Source organism: Falco peregrinus, chromosome 1, assembly GCF_023634155.1.
Source record: "Falco peregrinus isolate bFalPer1 chromosome 1, bFalPer1.pri, whole genome shotgun sequence".
NCBI lineage: Eukaryota > Metazoa > Chordata > Aves > Falconiformes > Falconidae > Falco > Falco peregrinus.
This window is the reverse complement of record NC_073721.1, coordinates 22,891,236-22,912,862: the sequence shown is the minus strand read 5'-3', so window position 1 is coordinate 22,912,862 and position 21,627 is coordinate 22,891,236. Positions and strand designations below refer to the sequence as shown.

At 43.7% G+C, this 21,627-nt stretch overlaps 1 protein-coding gene across 7 annotated transcripts in view; it reads left to right on the top strand.

Annotated features, from left to right (window-relative positions):
* Positions 1 to 21,627, top strand: part of SGMS1 (sphingomyelin synthase 1) — a 99,651-nt gene that overhangs the window by 59,785 nt on the left and 18,239 nt on the right. The window contains exon 1 of one of the 7 annotated variants that reach the window (XM_027783449.2): positions 1,916 to 2,218. The exons of 3 other annotated variants lie outside the window; for them this stretch is intronic. The gene's annotated coding sequence lies outside the window, so the exon portion shown is untranslated. Of the gene's footprint in view, positions 1 to 1,915; positions 2,290 to 6,285; positions 6,437 to 21,627 lie in introns of those variants that run through there. 3 more of the 7 variants (XM_027783448.2, XM_005235112.4, XM_055802831.1) reach the window with 3 other exon arrangements.

Genomic DNA, 21,627 nt, shown 5'->3' with positions numbered 1-21,627 from the left:
TAAATACCAGTTCTACCCCAGAATCCCTCCTAGGAAGCAGGATGAGGTTGGGCAGATGGATTTATTGAGTGTTAGGAGCTCAGTTACTAAAAGACTACTGGGAAAAAGGCACAAGGAGCTCACTAGTGGCTCATCCACACTCTCTGTCTCTTCCCAGATTTTTAAAAAATAAATTTAAATTTGAAATTTAATATTAACTCTATTTGAAATTTAATTTTAATTGTAAATAAAATGGGCTGAGTTGGACATGACTCTCTGGCCTGCTGGAGGTGCAACTTAATTTACCTGTTAAAATCCTTCCTAAAAGAGCTATGAAAAAGGAAATCTAATGGCTAGTTCACTTGAGCTGGAGTCTGCCAGCTCCCATGTTAATGATGATCTGCAGAAAAAGAAGAATGAGCCTATGTGGGTTTTAATTCATAAATTAGGGGAAAAGCTGTTTGAGAAAGGGACAAGTTGGACCATTGAAGCAAAGTGATTTTTTTTTTTGTGTTGACATTTAAAACAAAAGACTTCTAAATTAATTAAAGGCAGGGGAATTGGCTGGGCTCACCAGCAAAACACAGTGCTTGCTGTGTTCTCCTTGAATTGGTGCTTGAAGACATACAATTTGATGTTCAGTGTCCTTCATCAAAACCTCCTCCCCACCCCTCTCCACACCAGTATTTGAAGGTTACTGACAGACCTGTGGTCTTTGGCTTCTCAGCTTTGTGGAGGAGCTGGTCATGAACGTGTCATTGCATTTGATACCTGGCTGTCTACGTGTGTTAGGAGTAAAGGCCTGGTGGGCTGTGCTCAGGGGCATGTATCTATTAAAAAACCCAAACCAGCTACTCCTTAAAAATACTTCTTTTATGCATGACAAGATTAATATGGAAGGATTTCTGTGTGCGGCTTCTGGAAAAACTTTTTCCACCCTGTATTTCTTCGATGTGGCTCTGCAGATTCCTTGGTATTACTGGCAACAGGCTCCCTCTTTTGGGATGGGGTTCAGAAAACCTGATGATGCTATTTGTTAATGCTGGTGTCGTCTTTTTTCCCTACATTATTTCATCTGTGGAGTGGAAGCAGGTGACTTCATACGCCTCTGACTTCACTCCTGGACAGTATCTCTCTTGTGTACAGCAGCCAGTGGACTGTGTAGAGTCCTTGCTCTTGTATAAACTGTTGGAACACACTCTGCTGGCACTGATCATGACATCGGTCTTTGCAACATGTGGCTTCCGGCCGCTTTGTACTGTGGTTTTGTACTCAATTACACAGACCTCCCGTTGTCCGGAGGCGAGTGACCAGTAGACATCCTCCACTCCCTCTCGTGCTTACCAGGAATGCTTCACGCCTTCCTTTCGTGCTCATCTGTGCCACCCTCTGTATTTGTGTGTAGGAGTTGCAAGCTTCCTTGATCCTGTATGTTTCCAGTCCTTGGTGTGTCTTTTGGGATAAAGGCTGGATGCGTGCCCTTCGGGGCTGGCGATGCTGCCTACCCGGGGACTCTGCTGCTGGTGGCAGCAGTGGGATGTAGCCAAAAACTTCATTGAAAGGTTGGGGAATTTGTTGTTTTGCTTTTAGTGTTGTGAAATAAGACTTTTTTGTCGTGGGTTTTGGTTTTGTGGGGTTTTTTGTTGTTGGTGTGGGGTTTTTTGTTGTTTTTTTTCCCCAGAGTGGGCCTCAACATCTGGTATTTATATACATTGGAAAAATGAATCCTTCTTCCTAGCACTGACTCTTTCTGCTTCACAGTGTCATCTTGAGTCTCTCAAAAGTAATACTAATGCAAGGTCAACAGATCCGAATGTCGTGTTAACTGTTACTTGGCTGGTAACGCCCGGAGCTGCGGCGAGGCGTTACAGCGGCTGCTGTAGGAAGCTGCAGCCCTCGGGCCGGGCCGCGCTGCCCGGCCGCCGCCGCCGCCGCCTCCTCTCGGCCGTTGCTGACGCACCCGGCGGGGTGAGACGGCGTGGCCGGGCGCAGCGGGGGCGGTCGGTGGCCGCCGGTGGCCGGCTCACCTCTCGCGCGGTCCCTTCCAGCCGCCTCCGGGCCGGGGCGGGGAGCGGCGCTGGGAAGTTGAAAGGCAACTTTTAATTTGAAGGAAGTTCGGCTCGCGGGGGGGACGCCGGCGAGATCCTCGGCCCCGGCAGCCGCTCCGCCGGAGCGGGGGAGGAGGGATCCTGAAAGGCTTCGGCTTGCGGGGCCTTGCCGCTCTGCCTTCCCGCTTGCGGTAAGCACCGCGTCTGCCTGGCAGCAGGGACGAGGAGCTGGCTGCTGTTACCTGCCACCTGATTTCCGTGAGTGAGTAGCTCTCTGGCTCTGGCTGATCCTGTTTTAGTTAGAAGGCGTGTTCGACTGCTGTGAAGGGCTAGGGAGCAAGCAGAGGACTTGGATACGTTAAGATCTAAAATGCAGCTTTGGGGGATATTTTTTTTTTTTTTAAGGTGGCACTCAAGCTTATGGTTAGTCTTGTGTTTGTTGGTTGGTTTTTTTTCTGTGTGTGTTTGTTTGTTTTTGGCTTGTTTTCCTAAATGAAAGCCAGCCAGGCTGCCAGCAACTGGGGGAGCAGCTATCCGGCCGTCAGGTACTCCAGTCTTGTCCCCCCAGATTGTGTCCTGGGTCTGGCATGTTTCCATCAAACGGGTTCCTCTCTCACCGCAGCCAGACGTTAAGGCACAGTGGAGTTTCTCCGTGGTTTCTACGTTTGGAGGTTTTGTTTGCAGCACACTGGTACCAGGTGATTGGAGTTACAAGGCGTGGCAGTGACGCTTGCATAAACTGAAGTCAGGGACAAGCTGCTGTCCCTTTTGCCATCTTGGGCACCTCTCCCCACCCTAAATCCTCTCCTTAATTGCTGCCAGATATCCCCAGGGCAGTTACAGTGAGTGTTTATGTGAAACGGCAAGTATTTTAGACTTTTTAGATTTTTTAGCAGCTGTCCATAGGAAGAGTCAGTACCATGCAACTGTGCTGCTCTGCATGTGTCACGGTGTCACACGCCACCCAAAAACGTGAATGCTTCTGTTGTAGAAGAGGGTGGCCCTGGGTGTGTAGAGGAATACAGTGAGTCACGAGGAAACCGTGGAAATCTTCTTGGTGAGCTGAACGTGTTTCAGAAAGAGGAATATAACTTTATCCATAAGCTCTGTTTTAGATAGATGTGTAGCTCCATGGTATGTGTTCCTATTTGTGCATTTCTGGCGTAGCTGCCTTTTCTTCTCATTATAAACCTCCTTTGAACTGAATACTTTAATCTGGAAGCTCTCTAATGGATCTATAGTGAGGAGTTGAACAATTTTTTTTTACTTGACCACTGTAGCTCATCTGTGTGTGTGTGTGTATTTTAATAAATAAGTTTGTATATATACACAGGAGAGCATCTCCAGGCATTGGTTTTTAGTCTGTGTGTGTGTGTATGTGCATAGCTATAAAAATATTTTTTTTAAATCAGCATGGAGTAAGCAAGCTTAGAGGAGCATTAATTTCTTCCTGTTCTGTCAAGTATTACCGTGCCCACTTCATTTTTGAGTTGATTTGGTTATGCAGATGAAAGCAGGAAAGCAGACTATAGCAAAACACAACCTTATCATACCGGCTTACAGACTGTCAGGTAAATCATTAACGTATGCTCCCAATGCTTGTAAAAGCTGCTAAAGACGTTTCTCACCCCTGGAACTCCCTTTTTCCAGGAGGTGAGAAGTGAAGTTACTTGCAGACCCTGGTTTTGCGAGTGAGTGTTTGCTGCTGTTGTGGTTTCTGTACTGGTTAATAAAGTGATATAGTCTAGTGGATTAAGGATTGCAGAGACCTCCTCCCCATGCGCAAAGAATAAATCGTTTTCGTAAGAGAGCAGTTCCAAGTTTCTCCAAGGCAGAGGGGAAAAACACAGCATGCCAGGCTGTGGGATCACCTCATGCATTGCTGTTGTGCTGGAGGAACCGTAGGCCGATGATGCTTTTATTTCATGTGAGCCAGAAACTTGAAATCTGAAGCAGTTGGGTGGTGGTGGTAGATAATAAGTGTTCAACTCTTCATGGAAGTAACTTGAGACCAGAAGAGTTTTGCAGAAGCTGGTGATTAAGACACATAGTTATCCACAAACCAATAAGAGCAGTGTGCTCTCAAGTGCTGTATTGAATGGTAATGCTGCCTTACAGGAGTGGTCCCTCCATCTCTGTCCTGGGAGAGCCGGCCTGGGCAGCTAAGTGCAGATGCAGGTAAGCTTCTCGCCTTTGAGGTTTTAGGGTTGAGAGGTGCTGATTAGGATCTTGGCCAGTTTACATGAGCCAGGAGGCCAGGAGAGCAGCAGTGCTTTGGACAACCAGGTTGCCATGATCTGTGTTTGGTAAGAGCTGTTGTGGTAGTGGGGAACAGGTTCTCAGGTCTACCTGCCTCCTGTGCTGCCTGTGGATATGGGCCTGTTATGTTCATGGTGGGTTTTTTTTCTTCCTTTGCCACAGCAGCAGCATGACAATTGCTGAATCACATCAGTTTCTGCTGCTTGCCTATCTGTAAATACTGTAACTTATTAATGAAGCTTAATTTTAAATGGGTTCGTGGTGATGGGCTGTTTTCCTCAGCAGCTTTGTTTCCTAGGATCCTGTGATTCAAATTTGTTTGAGCTGGGAAGATTTGCTGTGGGTCTTGCTGTGCTTAATTTCACACCAGATGTCTGTTTTGCCTTTTGTTTCTGTAGGCATGTAAGAAATGGATTTGTCTGAGGCATTTGGTACTTATAATCTGTACAATCCTGTCTGCATTTGCTTTAAGTTTTAATTGATTGCATTTGCAGTAAGCTTACTTTGTGCAAGAAACTTGGAAGTATAGAAAATTTATAGCACATGAAAACATGTTATATGAGAACAGCAAAAGTAGCCTCATTTGCAATGTTTCCAGCCGTTGCTTGAGGAAAAGAAAAAGGGCTTAGCTTAAGCAGGACTTAAGCTATTCTAGTTGCCACATCCAAGAGCATGACTCAAAATTTCCAGCTAAACTCATAAGCTCCCTGAATGGACACTGGAGTTGTACCTTGGCCTACCCAGGCTGTGTCCCTCTTAGGTGCCAGGCTCTCAGCCCAGCTGTCTTATCCCAGAGGTCTGCCTCGTCCTACAAGGACACTCTCAGTTTTCTTCCTGGAGATGCCTGGGCCTAACAAGACCTTTGAGGGTATAGCTCAGATACCTGGACCTCACTCCAAAAGAAACCTCCAAACCCAAAAGCCAGCTTTGTGCTGTTTCGCGTGGCTCAGTGCCTTGCACAGCCTTCGCTCTTCAACCCTGAGTTTCTATCTGCCTGTGAAAGCTCAAAACTGCTCTTGCTGCTCAGGAAAGTGCCCTTTTTGCTTGGCTAACTTTACAGGGCGTCTGCACGTTATCTTTTTAAAGCTGAGCTTTGTAAAGCTGTTCTACCACAGGAGGAGAGAATTCAGGGTTTGCTGTGTGTCTTACACCTAATACCAAGTGCCTGAAGGAGGAGATACCCAAGCCTGGAGAGCACGAATCAAAACCATTCCCCAAGACCTGAGGTCTCTGTACTGGGGACATCCTAGCCAGTGCTCTCAAGTGCTGTATTGAATGGTAATGCTGCCTTACAGGAGTGGTCCCTCCATCTCTGTCCTGGGAGAGCCGGCCTGGGCAGCTAAGTGCAGATGCAGGTAAGCTTCTCGCCTTTGAGGTTTTAGGGTTGAGAGGTGCTGATTAGGATCTTGGCCAGTTTACATGAGCCAGGAGGCCAGGAGAGCAGCAGTCCTTTGGACAACCAGGTTGCCATGATCTGTGTTCGGTAAGAGCTGTTGTGGCCACGGGGGACACGGAAAAATAAGACTGCTCTGTTCCCTCTTGCCTACCTTGAGCTGTGGGCTCAAGGTTAATGTTTGAGTGTCTCTGCTGCCCCTTGTGCACTTGCCACTGGCCTGTGGATGATTTTTTGCCAGGGAAACTTGCCTGATGGAACACTCTGTTGTCTCCAGCTGCTTTCTGCAGCTGTCTACATGGCAAAGAAGGTGGGGAAAATGGTTAAAAATAGAAGGGCATATTAGGAAACTTGAGGTATGGTTTTAACATACGAGTTGCTCTGACAACTCACTGCTGCCACCAAAAGGGGAAGGACTTGCTTGTGTTTGTGTGACTGTGCAACCAGCGGGTTCAACTGCCCAGCCCAGCTGAAAAACAGAAAAAGAGCAGTTTTGCCGCCATGCAGTCACCGAAGCACAAGAGTGGAGGGTGGTAACACAAGGCAGGAGGGAGGGGTTGCCCCTGAGAAAAGGCTTGTTGAACTCTGTTGGCACAGGTAACCTGAGTTCAGGAGCGCAGCAACTGGAGCTGAATTCAGATGAGTGGCTCGAATGCTTCATGTCGGTAACATCGGCTCTCCTGCACGCTCAGTTCAGGTTTAAAATCAGAACTACAGTATGCGTGCTGCTGTTTCTAGCAGGGCTGAGCTAATTCAGGTTAGTCTACTCAAGAGCAAAGCCTTAAGAAGACTGACGCTGTTTCAATCGTTTATGTTCTGATAGTTTATGGGGATAGTTTGAGTAGTTGGAAAAAATCACAGAAAATACTGGGGCCATAATTTTGCTACTAAATGTAAATTTTCTTGCTTGGTTGTATTACTGCACTCTTACAAGGCATTTTATTTTGCAATAAGCATGTGGAGTATCAGGAGAAAAGTAGTCGACAGCCAAGCAAAGGGGAAATACATTGCATGCTTTGTAAGCAGCAGGCTTTTTAAGCATTGCTTTTAGGAAGCGGCCATTATGCAGTGTTTTGTCAGCAACTCTTCACCCAGTGTTTATCGCTGTTCCTTGTGGTTATCACTGGTCCTTGTAACTTTGTCTGGATATGTTTTCTGCTGCCTTTCCTAAAATAAGGGCAAAAGCCAGTTAAAGGAAACCATATTTTCTTTGCTGAAAAGTTTGTTTCCTGAAGCTTTTTTTGTCTTTGGTTTTAGGGGGATGGGTTTATTTGCTTTCTTTTTTTAACTCTTTGTCAGTCTTGAAAACAGTGTGATTTCTCTAGCTGCCCTTTGGTTCAGACGAGCTCCTGTTGTAGCACCCCCAGCCACACATCAATAACCAGTGAACCATCCTTTTCAGTGCTAAATGAAGAAGGAAATATCCAGGGGTATTTCAGATAGCCTGGATATCCATCCTAGATGGATCCTGAAAACCAGCAAGCATGCTGTGCCAAGTAGTCTGTGCTCAGGACATGGTGGAGGGAAAATAGCAGTTAGGTCAACAGAGTGAAATAACGTTTAGGTATATAATATTTAGTTCAGAAAAACTTGTAACGTTAACACCTTCCCAGGGCAAATGACTTGAAGGCAGTCAGCTTGATTCTTTGCAAGGGGCTGTAGATAAAAGCATATCCAGAGCTTGGTGGAATTCAATGTCAAGTTAAATTTTACCTCCTGATTTGTGAATCTGGAAATTCTCTCTTTTAAAAATGAATTTAAGTTACTCTTTCAGCCTCTGGACAAGAATCCTGAAGACAAGCAGCTAGTTTTACTCAGTTAAGTTTCAAAATGCTTCAGTATTCTTTATCCCTTGTTACTGGGCTGCTTTTCATAACTAGGTGTAAAAGTCCATTGCTCCCAGTGACAGAAAAAGATCAGTGTAGCAGTCAAGCGGATTTTTCATCAGTAAGAAAGCTAACACTGTTATACTTTATTAATTTTTAAAAATTGTGAAGTTGTACCCAGTTACATTCAACTTATATTGGGGAATCTGATGCTTTGGGATTGCTGAGTATTAAGCATCAAGAATGAGGAGGATTTAGAAGGAGGACCACTGGCTAGTTAGTTTTGGTGTGCCTTTGATTTCAGTTTCTTCATCTTCCCAGCTCTCTGGCTTGCTTCTTTATTATTTCTAACTCCTTTTGTGTTTTGAAATTTTCTCTTCTAATCTCAGCCACGTGCTTTTCTTTGGGGACATTGGTTTGTCTGTTCTAAACTAGTCACACCCTACCCAAATCCGCAGTGAAATCCTGGCATTGTTCAGCACTCAGAATTGTGTTTGCATGTTGTACTTAAGTTAGAACAGCAAAGATACGGCCTGGGCAAGCCTCAAGAAACTATTTTGTGTTAGTACAGTTGCAGAGAGAGAATGGAGAGACACTTCAGGTGGCAAGCATATCTGTAGTCCTGTTAAACTTGAAGCAATGAAAAGCAAATAATATATTGCAAAAGCAAAATGAGAAATGAGAGTAACTTTCTGCTGTGTTGGAGTTTGTTTGTCTTCATGGTTCTCCTTGCAGTTTCAGAAAAAGTTGTGCAACTGTTTGCTAGGGACTGAATTTTAGAGAAATGAAGAAGTTCTTGTAGGGAGGTTCATAACCTAGGAGAACAGTTTGCCCTTGATTTGATTTCTGAGCTACTAAATCTACATAAACAACCCTCTTCCAGACCCTGTATATTTTTAAAGGATAAAAATATCTTCCCCGTATATTAAAAATGTAACTGTCTAGCAAAGGGCTATCTGCAAACATTTTCCCTGTATGTGGTGGCCTGGCTTTTGCAACTTGTGAGAGAAAGGTGACAAAAAAAAATTGATCCAATGATTCAGGGTTACTTAAGCTAAAAGCACTCAGTTACTGAATTAGGTTTATCTGGGAGAAAAGTAACGCAGCCTCAGACTTTTGTTAATGTTTAATGTTCTGTAACGGTCTTCCCAGGCATAATTGAGCCATCAGCACAGGAGCGATCCTGTCAGAGGAGTTTATTTTGAGTGATTACAGAGCCTGCTGTAGCTTTCATTTCAGTGCAGCCTGAGCTAATTGATGAACAGGCCCATAATTTATTTACAGTCCTCGGGCATTACAGTTCTCTTTTTGAGACTGATTCTCCTTCTTTTAAAATCCTTTGGAAGGGGAGGAGGAGGCTGCCAGGGCTCATTGGGCTGCCGGCGCTGCTGCCCGTCTGTCGCAAAGTTACCTGAAATATTCTGCGCTCTGTTTTGGGTGATGGTTTCGCACTGCCCTGGTGTTAGCAGCCTCTCCATTTTCCCCTAAGCCTGTTGACCTTTAATCTGGAGCGTGTGCTGCTCGGCTGGGGAGGGTCTGATGCATGGGGCTGACACAAGCTGCAGAGCACAGGGGAAAGGAGGGAGGAAAGGGCAGATGCTACTGCGATGAAAAGAAAAATAAGGAAGAAAAAAGCTTGAGGGCATGAACACTCACAGTTTTTTGTCTAGGTTTCGGTTTGAGATGAATGCTCCCGATTCCCCTCCCCCCCCCCCCCCCCCCCCCCCGATGTTGCTAGATTCCAGCATAATACAGTTTGTCTCCTACAGCCTGCTCTACTGATGAATCATAGGTCTGCATCGATAAATCCAGCTTTATGCAGAGCTTTGAAATAGGGAGGAACTTCTGTCTGTAATTTCCTCTCAAAATAGGTAAGCAGAAGTGATTTTATACTCAGAAATCACTTTGGGTATGAAGATGACTTCCAGTTCTGTCGAACCTCTGAATAATCGGGGGAGGAGGCAGCCATGAGCTGATGTATGGCTTCAGATTTTCCCCGTGTTTGGGGCAGACCTGCTATTTCTGGATCTTCAGTGGGTTCTTACAACCTTTATAGTCCTGTGTGGTGGGAAAGAGTAGTGTGTGGTCCTTTCAAGACCTGAGCACAACTGTCTTGGAACTTTGTAGGTTCTGTCCTATGCTAGAGAAGTTGCTTGTACAGCTAAGCACAGTGTGAGTCCTGAACTTGGTCAGCTCAAGTCCACTTCGTAAATACAGAGTAGTAAAAAGATAGTCTGAAAATATCTTAGACCACATACCTGATTTTCAAGGGGAAATGTCGTTTTCAGCTGGATTCACAGTTAGTTTTCTTGACTGAACTTTGAGGTGCCAGCTGCCAGTTATTTGGAAGCTGCTGTGCCTTTTGAATCAGGTTTTGCAAATATGAGAAAGGAAACATGCACTGTCAACATGGGCACTGTAACAATATTATTTGTCAGTCAACTGCCTGAAATAATAAAAACAGTAAGAAAAAGGAGATGGCAGTGATAAGGGGCAAGTCTTCCATGGGTAGCTATTATTCTTTCCCAGGGGAATTTGCCAAAGCAATACTTCTGACTGCTAACGCTTGACATTGTAAAGACATTGTGTTTGCACTCAGGTGTGTGTCCAAGTGCTTGGATTGTTTCAGCCATTCTGGCTTAACTACTGAACTGGTGAGTGTCCTGCCCATCTCATTGCAAGTGTTGTATTTGGTGGAGATCCACACCAAAATCATCTGATGTTTGTCTTGAGGTTTGATTTTTGCCTTTCACCTCTGGCCTGACTAAATAATACAGGAACCAAAGCAGTTTCTGCTATTTCTAGGCAGCGTGGATCACAAAGGTGAATATAAATACAGCATTTGTTAATGTAAAACTTCCTTGCCTACTACTTGACCCTGAATTCTGTGCCCTCCATTATGGGACATAAATCACTGAGAACAACAGGATATGTGCAGCATCTACCATAACAGGGCCTGTTGCTTATGGAAGCGTATGCATTTATATTTTACGTCACTGCCTGTCCTTCATATTTTATTTAATGAAGAACGTAGGGAAATTGGTTACTTGGCAAAAACTGGCTTTTTGTGAACTAAGGAAATAGAAGTTTCCTGATTTTTGTGTGTGTGATGTTCCCCTCCCTGCTGGGTGTACCGTTTTTTCTCAGGGTCTTTCTAAATACTGATTCTTCCTCATTACTCCTCAGAAAGTGAGGAAAGTTTTCAGCCCTGCTGTCAACAACCCATATCCTGGAGATCACGTTGTGCCTTCCATCGAGGGCAAGAAATCCCCATAATGTAAAGGAGCGCAGTATCTTTGTGCTGTCTCCACTGTTTTTTCTAGTCTGAGTTCATTGTTTTTCTCCTTAAATGTTAAATCACATGGTACTGTGCATGGCATGTCTTGCATTTCAGCAGGGATGAGGCGGGCTGTGTTAATTGCATGCGTGTGCTGCGGCTGGACTGGGCTGGTTCATGTGCCAGTCATTGCATTTGCTGTTTGCCTGTGCTTGATGGGAGATGCTGTTTTATTCCTGGGCTGTTGCTGTGAGGTCAGGCTTTAGTAATCTGGCTGCCGAAGACTGATTCAAACCAGCACAAGTCTCAGGATCAAATTAAGTCAAGTCCCTACATTGTTTCACTAATGATGTGAGATAAAACCTGTAAGTCACTTTTTTTTTCAGTGCTGTTGTGGTGTCACATAGGGTGAGCTGCTGAAATCATCAGTATTTTTGCCACAGTACTTTTAGCCCCTCACCCACATTAAATATTTGTGAATTTAGGTATTTTCAGACCCAGTGAAAAAGCTTTGGAGTGCCTGAGGACAGATAAGAATATATTTGCTGTTAAAAGCAAGTTTCATGTGTATTTATGTTCTGTGCAATCTCTGATAATGCAGCCCCACCCTCACCCCCCCAAAAAGCACCCAAACAACAAAAAAAAAAAACCCCTGTAAACCCCACATGCAAATTACTGTGACTGTTTAATAACTTGGTGTGAATACGTTACAGTAGTTGATTTTGTAATTTCCAAAATAGTGCAGTTTTTTTTCCCCCATCAGTAGTCATTTCAACAGCTCTGTATTGCTTGGAGGAGAAGCACTAGCATTGCTGGAGGACTGATGGTGAATTTTCCTGATCTTTCTATACAGAATTTCTCTTTTATAAGCTTTTATTGAAATGCCATGTTTTATCAAGTTTGGAAGATCTTGGAGTTGTTCTTAGGATTTACCTAAGGTTTGCCTTTCACCTGTTTGGCCTGACTAAATAATACATGAACCAATGCATGTCAGAGCACAGTTCAAGTATAGTCCTGTAGAGCAAGTCTGACCATGGGATGCGTAGGTAAAGCAACAGCTATGTCAGGTTGGCCCTATTTTTTTTTTCTCTTAAAATATTCTGTTTACTAATGTATTAAGGAGGCATATATACATTTCCCAGGCCTTGAGGGAGTGCTGGGTAGTCATGGAGCCTGTCATGAGGTGGTGGAAGGGGGTTTTACTGGTGTCTCACTTTCAAGGGCTCCTCTTCAGGTGAGTTTCTGTAGTATCATAACATCCTAACCCCTCCACTGCTCAGATGAGCCCCTGCACGTTAGAAACATCAGTGTAATTGTTACTCCCTTGTTTTGTTTGCTTACTTGGGTATGCATCAGGGATATTGCATCCTGTTGGACATCTCTAGAGGGTGTGACTTCTGAGTGTTTGCGTACGGGAAGGGCTTATTCCCAGTGAGCCTTTTGCACCTTGCTGTTGAAGGTTGATTGAAAGGAGTATTACACTCTCCTGAGTGGCTGCTGCTTTGTTATCTACTTTGCCGTTCATCTTTTAGCTGCAGCCTCAGCAGCTTTTTCCAACCATGCTCTGCTTCTCTTGTGATCTCCCATCCTTCCCCACCAGTCAGCAGAGCTTTGACTTCATGGTCGACACTAATGTGTCTGGGAGAGGAGGACTTTGCTCTGCTCGGTGAGGCAGGTCAGAGTTCAGCTATTTTTGAGCTGCACTTCATCAGCATTACTGACTTGCTTTCATTAATACCTTGCTAATCTGGGCTTCGCCCATCTGCTTGCAGGCAGCTATGGCATCTGCATGACCACAGATTTAAATCCTCCCTCCTCTCCCTCCCTCTCATCTCCTTCCTTGTAATTTATTTTGGTTCCTGGAGAATAGTGCCACTGGGTTTCTGTAGTTCTCTTGCTGCTTATTGTCTTCCTTATTGTATGTTAACCTATGTGTGTAGCAGGAGCTATGAAGCCCAGTCCTCTTTTCTCAGGCAAGCAGCTCAGTGATCCTTTTGGGGTGACAGGCATCCTTCAATTGATTATTAAATGGTTAACTCACATGCCTATTTTCTGGGAAGGAATGCTGATTTTTATTTCCATATACACTTCCCCCCCCCCCCCCCCCCCCAGGGGTGGACGTGACTCTTCAGTTTCTAAACCAAATGAAATTAACTGAGCAATTTGATTTTTTTGCTGTGAGTAGCATGTGGATGGATCATCTACAGTTGTTACTTGCTTGATAAAACGTGTATGCTGTGATGTAGTCCATGGAGCTTATGTTGGGGTGGATCGTAGAAATGACATTATGTCTAGCACTGTGCTACAAGTCATTAACTCCTCCCACCTAATGTGCCGTTCAATGGAAGAAAATACAGATTTTGAGGAGCGCATCATATAGTTCATAGTGTACAGCTCCGCTTGCCTTGTTTTAGTTGAAAGAAAATGTTTAGACTAGTAAGCAAAGTTTGCAAGGGGCTGTGCACTCATGCTAGCAGCTGGACAATCATGTGCTGATGGTAGCAGGCTGGGTCTGATCCCTCCATCCCTTCTGTGGCAGAAGAGGTATTGTGTGAGCAGCCATCTCCAGAGGCATCTGATTTAAGTATTTTTAACTATTTCTGGTTGTGAAGTATGAATGAACTGCTGACTGAGCTTTGCACTCTTGTTTTGAGTTGCTTTGCAGCAGTTTTACAGGCTGTGGGTAGGCAGTGGAAGTTCGCTTTCCTCGGGTGGGGAAGTTTGCAAGCTGAAATACTGTTTTTGTTAAATACTATTTATAAATGTAGCTTAATTTCCATGACATGAATGCAAGCTAGTTGTACTTACCCAGTACCTCAAGCTGAGATGCTCTTGTTTGGCTGGAATTATGGGTTACTTTTGAACCGATATCACTGACCTGTTCAAAACCTACCAGTTCAGCATGTGAATCTGTTACACAGTCATCCAGTCTCTCATGTTTGGTGTGCCAGAGGGTGGAGTCACTACTTGAAGAAGAAAGGATGGCCAAGAGCCACCCTGCCTGATATACTCCCTGGGATCAGAACTGGAATTGCCAGGTGGCTAATGGACGTCTCCATAACAATGTTAGGACAACATGACACAGGTACATCTCCTATGCCTCAAGTGTGTCACTAGAAAAAAGATTTAGAGGTCATTGGATGTCTGTAGGAGGAACTTTTGAGCTTTCAGTTGGTTATTGAAATATTCATGATTTCCAGAACAGTTAGATAGCAAGATACAAGCTTCTTATGTTTCCTTAGCTCTCCTTATTTGTAAACATAGTTGATCATAACCTTGAGCTGAGAAGAATGTTTAAACCAAAGTATTTTGCAGACTTTGAACACACTGTCATGATTTTAAGTGACTCTGCTTGTCGTCTTGGAAATTGTTTGACTGATACCTGGTAGTACACACAGTTGCCATCACTGTCGGTGTGGAAGCAAGCATGTTTTCAATGCTGTTTTGTGCTCTTAAGGTATCTGGCAATTTAAAATGTTAGGAATACTTAATGTTTTTGGGTGGACATTTGTGCATACCTGTTCTTTGGGTTCAGTGCCAGATTGTTGTCAGAAGCAAGATTTAAGTAGGGTTTGGTGGTGTCACAGGATAATGGGGGGTGGGTGTGTATGTGTAATGGGGGATGGGATGTCTGATGTAGACTGGGAGCAGCTGAGTATGAGTATGGCATTAAGATCTGGAGTCTGATACAGAGATAAAACTACTGTTCAGCACTGGGGGAGGAGTATCTTGGGTTTCTGAAGTCCAAACTCTGAAATTTGGAACTTGTTGCAGCATCAAAATGTCACATTCAGTGGCAGCAGCAGCAGTCCTGAAACGCCAAGCAACAATCATGAAATTATCTATAAAAGGCAAAAAAATAGGGACCCTTAGAGCAGGGAACAGAGCTGGTCTGAATTGCCATCCCTTTTTGGCACTCTTGCTTTCAAAGAAGGAGATGCTGGATAGCTGGACTGGGAGGGGAGAGGATTGGTCCCTCCAGCCTCACTGGATTTTGCTGAATGAATGCAAGTGTGGTTTTACCATCAAGCTGAATGCCGACAGTGGCAGATCTCCACTGTAAACAGCGAGGTTTGGCATCCATGTATTTGGTGGCGAAGAGTGGAGAAGGTGACTGAAATTTGGCAAGCGAACTGAGAGATAGTTTTCTTGCTTGTAGTGTTAACTGCTAAAGAAAGATGCTGGGGCAGTTAATCTGAATTTTCAGTAGATCTGGCTTGTGTAAGACAAGTTCCTGTTGTGCAGATGTACACCTGTAACTCACTGGCGATCAAAAATGCTTTTTTTCCTTCTTTCTTTCTTTCTTTCTCTAGCCTTTCCTGGGTTTCTGGTTGTTCTAGACCAACTATGCAATAAGAGTCTTCCTCTCCTTCGTAAAGATAATTGTTTTCCAGATCTAAAAGCTTGATTTATGGTACAACTCTGCACAGGTATTGCTCGAAAGAGGAGGAATATGTGTTCCAAAACTGGATTAGAACTATTTATACCAGAAATAATCTTGACTAATTGTGTGTTCTGTCTTTCAGACCAGGTATCAGTATGTGTTATATAAAACTAAACTAATAAGGACAAATCCAGGAATTGTTTTGCTTTACAAGGGTAATAGCATTGAAGAGTAATAATGTTAGTGTGCCTTTTGGGTGGGTTTATGAATAGTAACAGCTGAAATGTAGAGAGCAGCGTCTTGCATGAAGACATATAGGTATTTATATTTCAGCTCTCAAGGCTTGGAGTGTTTTTGATATGGGTCTGATGTGCTGGACTTAAAAAGAAGGGTATTTGAAATAAAATCCTTAAAATGAAATATGGAAACATTATTCTAGGCTGGATTCTGAGCATGTAAAGTTAGTTTTCTTTTGCTTCAGTTGTAGCTCTGGGAAAGGCTGTTTGGAGGAGGCAACTGTTGTGGTCTGGATGCTAATACATGCTCACTAAAAAACCCAAATACTAAAAAAATATGATAATTAATTGATTTAAGCCTTGAGTGAGGCTCTGTTTTCACTGCAGTTTCTGCCAGCTTTCTTTTTCCTAATCTGCATGGCTGATTTGGCAGAATACACAGGAGCATGCATTTTAGAGCTGCATTGCCATCAGTCACAAAACTGTCCTCAGTTTCCTTAGGCAAAACATCTTTTTGTGTTTTGGTATTTTTTTTTATTATTTTTTTTTTTTTTTAAGTCTTGCTACTACTTAGGTTCCCAGAGGCTCACAAATCTGACTTTATAACAATAAATGACTTTTAGGTATTCAGTGTAGGTAAAAAAAAACAAACCCACCCCAAACCCCTAAAGCACCTGCATGTGATTAACAGAGTTAAAATATGGAACCTCCTGCAAACATTTAGTCTCTCTTTATTTTCTTGTTTCCATCCTCCTGCTCTACCCCATCCTTTCCCCATTTCTATGCCTTATAGGGGAAACCCCCCCACTTTTTCTGCTTTTTTCAGTGTTTCATCTGTTTTCCTTTGGAAATCTTCTGGTGTGTGCATATAAATATAAGGAGGTTTGGATAGTTTCAAGAGGAAGGCAAGTATCATTTTGTGCTCTTTAGTAACAGAGTTAGCTCAGAGGTTGCATGAGGACACAAGGCTCTATTTCCAGTTCTGCCCTATCTCTGGGTGACCCAGATCCTGAGGTGTAACACAGACGTGTGTTTAGCTGTGTTAGAGACGATGGCCAGAACTTGCTGCCACCCAAGCACAGAGTCTGGAAACACTTAGGGTTGCCTCCATCCAGAAACCACATGTGCAGAGTTTGAGTGCAGCGCGTGTGTCATGGTGTCCATGGTGATTTTTGTTTGTATATAGCAAAGAAGTGACTGATGTGGTGGATGCATTGAGTCTTGCTGTAGAATTCTGCTGAAGAATTAAAGATCCTGGTGTCAAAGCAGATTACCCACGTATAAGGATTTGTGATGCTCCATTAGTATTTTCATGCACCCCTTTGTGGGTGAAGGGGTGAAAGAGTACAAACCCACTTTCTCTCAAAGGTATTATTCTTAGGAGATTAATATAGCTGTGGATTGTTGTTCTCCCTCTGCCCCTTTGCAAATTAACTTTGTGGTGTTATTTGTGTCTTCCTTGCACAGAACTAAAAACATTTGCAGCAAGGAGTTGGAAGCTGAGTTTCCTATTACAGCCGTTCAGAAATAAGCTAATACTCATTCCACTTCTGCTGCAGGCATTGCACGTTACTTTAGGATTTAGACATCAGGATTGTGGTATGCACTACAAAATGAGAAGTGTGCTTGGGTTGTCTCCGCCGTAGGCGGAAAGTCCGTAGTTGTTCCTGCAGGTGCCAGCTGGGGCTCTGGTCCTGGCTTCTGGCTCTCTTGTTTGTGTTTGAGGAGACTTTCCAGTCTGAAATAGTTGTTTGTAACTGAAACCAAAGGCAGGACCTGCCCTCCCCACCCTGTCCTTTCCAACCCCGGATCACTCGAAGCAGGATTTCCATAGTGTCAAAACAAAACCCCTACTTAACAACTGCTTCTGTCATGAGATTGCTGGTCAGGTGAAGTCTTCTCGTGAGTGTTTGCTGGTTTCCATAACTACTTCCAAGGCCAAGGAAGAAGCAGGGGGAGGAAGAAAGTTGAGTAAAGAGGTGTAGGGCTATGAAGAAGCAGAGGGGTGAGCCTTCATCAGGTTTGGAGGGAAAAGGTATCTATCACCTAGCCCAGAGCATCTGCATGTATATACCTATACACATACACACACACAGTATAGGTGATGCATTTTTGTAGCAGAGATATTCACTAGCAGTTTTCCTATCTGAAGGTGGGCTGCTTGGTTATTCAGATTTGATAAAGTACTTCCATTTTGAAATCCTTGCCACTGAACTGTCGGCTTGGGTTCAGAGATGTTATACTGAGATGTCTGCCTGCGAGTGGATTTTCATTTCTGATTTTTGTGTTAATTTAGGATAGGAAATATGCAGTGGGGTGTTTTTTTCTTCTTCCTATAGAGTAATTTGTAAAAAATGAGCTGCTCGTGGATTTATGTAGTAGTATGCCGGCATCTTTTTTTCTCTCTCTGAAGCTGCATAAGGAGCTGTTCAGGGTACGTGGGCGTTGCTTCGCATATTGATCCCAGCCTCTTTTTTTGTAGTAGTAATTCTGCTTGCTCTGACTTTGTGTCCACAGGATGTTTTCCATCTGGGACTGACCTTGGAAACCTATCTTGGAGCTCCTTGAAACTTGTGAGCCCACTTGTGCCTCAATTTTATATTTACAGATATTTTGTATTTGCACATATTCATAGTTGCAACACAAAAATGGCTTTTTTTGTTATGTTTTAAAATGCCAACAGTCTCTTGCTTGCTAGTGGTGGAGCCTCTTGCAAGGGGCAGACTCTGGTTTGGAGGCATGGCTATCCTGAAGGGAGGGAAGCAATTTGGTATGTTGCTTGAGAACTCATTAGTGATAACCCAGCACATAATTTGTGACAGGAATTGCCCTTTTGTTGCAAATTGGCATGCAGAGGTGCTTTGCAAGTACAGGACGTCCAGTTATTGAGGTGTCAGAGTGTTATTGTTAGTGGTGATATAATGCCTGTAGAGGAGGTGACTGTAACAGTGACTCAGATCTTGCTGTTACAAACTGTTTGTTTCGTGGTGTAAAAATGAAGAATAAGAGCTCCCAGCTTTTATCCAGAGTATTTGGTCTCCATGTAACTTATGGTAACCAGTGGGGTTGGGGAATTCACTTGTGGGTTGGTTTCTAAAGCATTAAAACTTCCATCCTTAACAGCAGTTGATTTTTTTCCTGCTTATGTGTGCACACATTATCAGTCTGCATATCAGCATTTGTTTTCCAAGGAAGAAAATGTCACTCTTTTATCTTGAAACTGTTCTTATCCCCTTAACCCTGTTTTTTACTAATGGTTTTATCTCTACTTTTCTGGGGTGGTTGGGAAGGATGCTCAGTGTTGCAGCTGAAACACACCCACTGTCTCTGAAAATCTTGGCTCCTGATGAGGAGCTCATTGCAGTTACTGAAATGGCTGGTTATTTTACTGATTTCTATAGTGACTGTTGCCTTGGCAGCAAAGGTCCTCCCTTAGAGAATAAAAGCACTGTACAAACGTGAGGAAAGTATGATTTGATTTGGGAAGACTTAGTCACATTTCATAGTGTTATAGGAGGAGATTGGAGATGAACAAACTGGTTTTGGGGGTCATCTTTTGCTATTGTAGGTGGATGTGGTTTGTTTCATCAGTGTTAGTTGCGAGATGTAATGCTTTCAGCTTGTAAGTTTAGAGGTAATAGTGAACAGCATGTTAACCTGTAAGCCAGCTGTGGGGTTGTGAAGGGAGGTTACTCCTCTGTGGACCCTGCAGCCATCCCAGACAAAGTCTGCTGCCACCTGGCCAGGGGATGTCACTTGTTCAGCAGTGAGTCCACAAACTTTGAAACAAAATCTGCAAGAGTGACATCCAACATGAATGCTTAGTTACCCTCCAAGCAGACTTATAGGACAGAAAAGTGCAGTTTTCTGCACCTTGGCCACCAAGTCAAGTGTGGAGGTGTAGCCAGCTGATGATTTTATCGCTGATTATCTTGTCCTTTAACTGAAGAGATGGATGCTCCCACATTTGGTCCTTATGCCCAACTGCATCTCCGCAAAGCGATGCAAAAGAGAACAAATTTTGATATGCAAGGTTGTGTAGTGTGCTCTCAAATACTTGTTTAACCTACTGGGGTGCCTGTGGTCATGGTATTACAACCCTTATATGGGCAGATTGAAGTGGTGGTGGGAAATACTTTGTTGGGCAAGTGGAAAATGATCTGAAAGTTTGGAGTTAACACTTTAATGTTTGCTGAGCACAGGGGAAGAGGGTTGTGTAAACATGAGGAGGTGGGGACTGCAGCCCTTGGTGACGTTACTTCATCCTGCTCAGTCTTGTGATTTGGGTGTTTTGAGATACTGGTTTTACACAGCATTATTATCATAGTGCAGTTGGTATTACTGTAATAATGGCATTGATACTTATAATTCATTGTCACATACAGGCTCCTTAATGAAGCAGATCTGCTGCGGATGGAGGGAGTGTTTCTAGTTCCCTGACCCAGGCTAACAAGCTGTATCGGAGCCAGGGAGGCTTGGGTGTGCGCCTGTCCCTGTGCCTTGCTGGGGCAGTAGGCTAAGCTGGTGGATGTGGCCCAACAGCAGCCGGTGCCTATCCCCACCTTCTGTTTTCAGTTTTTGTGGACAGAAGACCTTTTGTGGAAGCAAGGGGGCCTGCAAGGGCTGTCAGTCCCGTATTGTTTCTCTGAACCTCTCCCAGTCAAGCTTTCACAAATGCACAATAGAAAACAAAGTACTTTTTAATGTGACAAGCTGGAAGGTGTCAGTGTTTTGCTGATTGACTGGATGTCAAGCAAAAATGAATTCCAAATCAAGTATAAGAACAAATTCAATTTATTATATTACACTACAAAGGAAAAAATAGCATGCAATATGATAAAAGGAAACAGTACTAGTTATTATGCACAATATGATAAAAAAGCAATAGGAGTGAAGCATTGGATCATTACTGCAAAGCGTTATAGAGACTAAGAAAAGGATATATCACCAATTACCACCTTAGCATCATCCAGGCCCACACTTTGCCTGGGAAGCCCTGCTGCAGCCAGCACCAGGAGTCGCCCAGTCACTGGGAAAATTCCTGTGTGTTGCGTCCACGCGTAGGTGAGGCTTCTGGCCCAGTCCCGGAGCTTGCCCACCTTTATGCTCCGTGAAAAACAAAAATAGTTTACACACCTAGTTTATGCAAACTATTAAGTTTAGGCTAAGTGCAGATGTGCACTTCTCGTGATTTGTAAGGTTCATACACGCCAGGGACGTTGGCCAGATGCCCGAGTGTGGTGGAGTTACTGTCATGCCATAGCTGCACACGACACTTACAGTCTGGATGTTCCTGCTCACATCTTGCCTGTTCAGGGGGGCTCTAGACAAACACCACCTGCTCGTTAAGGTTGTCCTTGAGCTCCCAAAGCGATCTCGTTAATAGTGATTGCTATTAAGTGATCTCTAAATAAAGACAAAGGCTTTTTCATAGGCAGTAATCAATTTGATAAACTTTTACCACAGTTAGTAAAGAAGATTTTTTGCCTATTCCTCTCCCACTAGACAGCCTATGAAATGGAGGTTTAAATGATAGGTGCTCATTTGACATTTCAGATGTTTTTCCTCGTTTAAGCTTTCAAGGAAAATGACTCCATGGCCTGTGTCCTTGGCAGACTATTATCTTTCCTCCTGTGAGTATCAGTTACTCTGCTTTTACAAAAGGTGCTTGGTAGTGATTTACATGCTGGTGGTGTGATAGCAGTGGGCTGGGATTGCACCTGGCCAGTGCTGTCCTCGTGCTCCCAGAAACTGCATCCATGAGGACTGAAGCTGTCTGCTCAGTAGCTTGTTCCTTGGTGAACCCCATGCTATCGTTGTCCATCCATGCGCAGAGGACAAGATGGGGTAAAAGTGTATGCCTTTGTGTAAGATGGGATTTCTCATTTTAAAAACCAACAAAGACTCTTAGCAAATATATTTTATATGGCATAAAGACACAAAAATTGAAGTCAAGCAATCTTTATTCTTCTGTATGGTACCTTTAATAGCATTACTGATGGTTAGTTTAAAGCCTGAGCAAGTTTCTGAATTGATTGTGGTTTTTAGCAATATTGCCAAACCCTGCAAGACGCACGTCTTCTGTTTCTTGTAACACTGCAGGGCCAGGTGTCATGGGGTTACACCAGCATATTATGGCGCTTGTAACCAGTATCAGAGTAATATTCACAGCTGGCAACAGATTTTTGTTCTTTTAGGCTCCACACAGAGCTCATCTTAAAACCG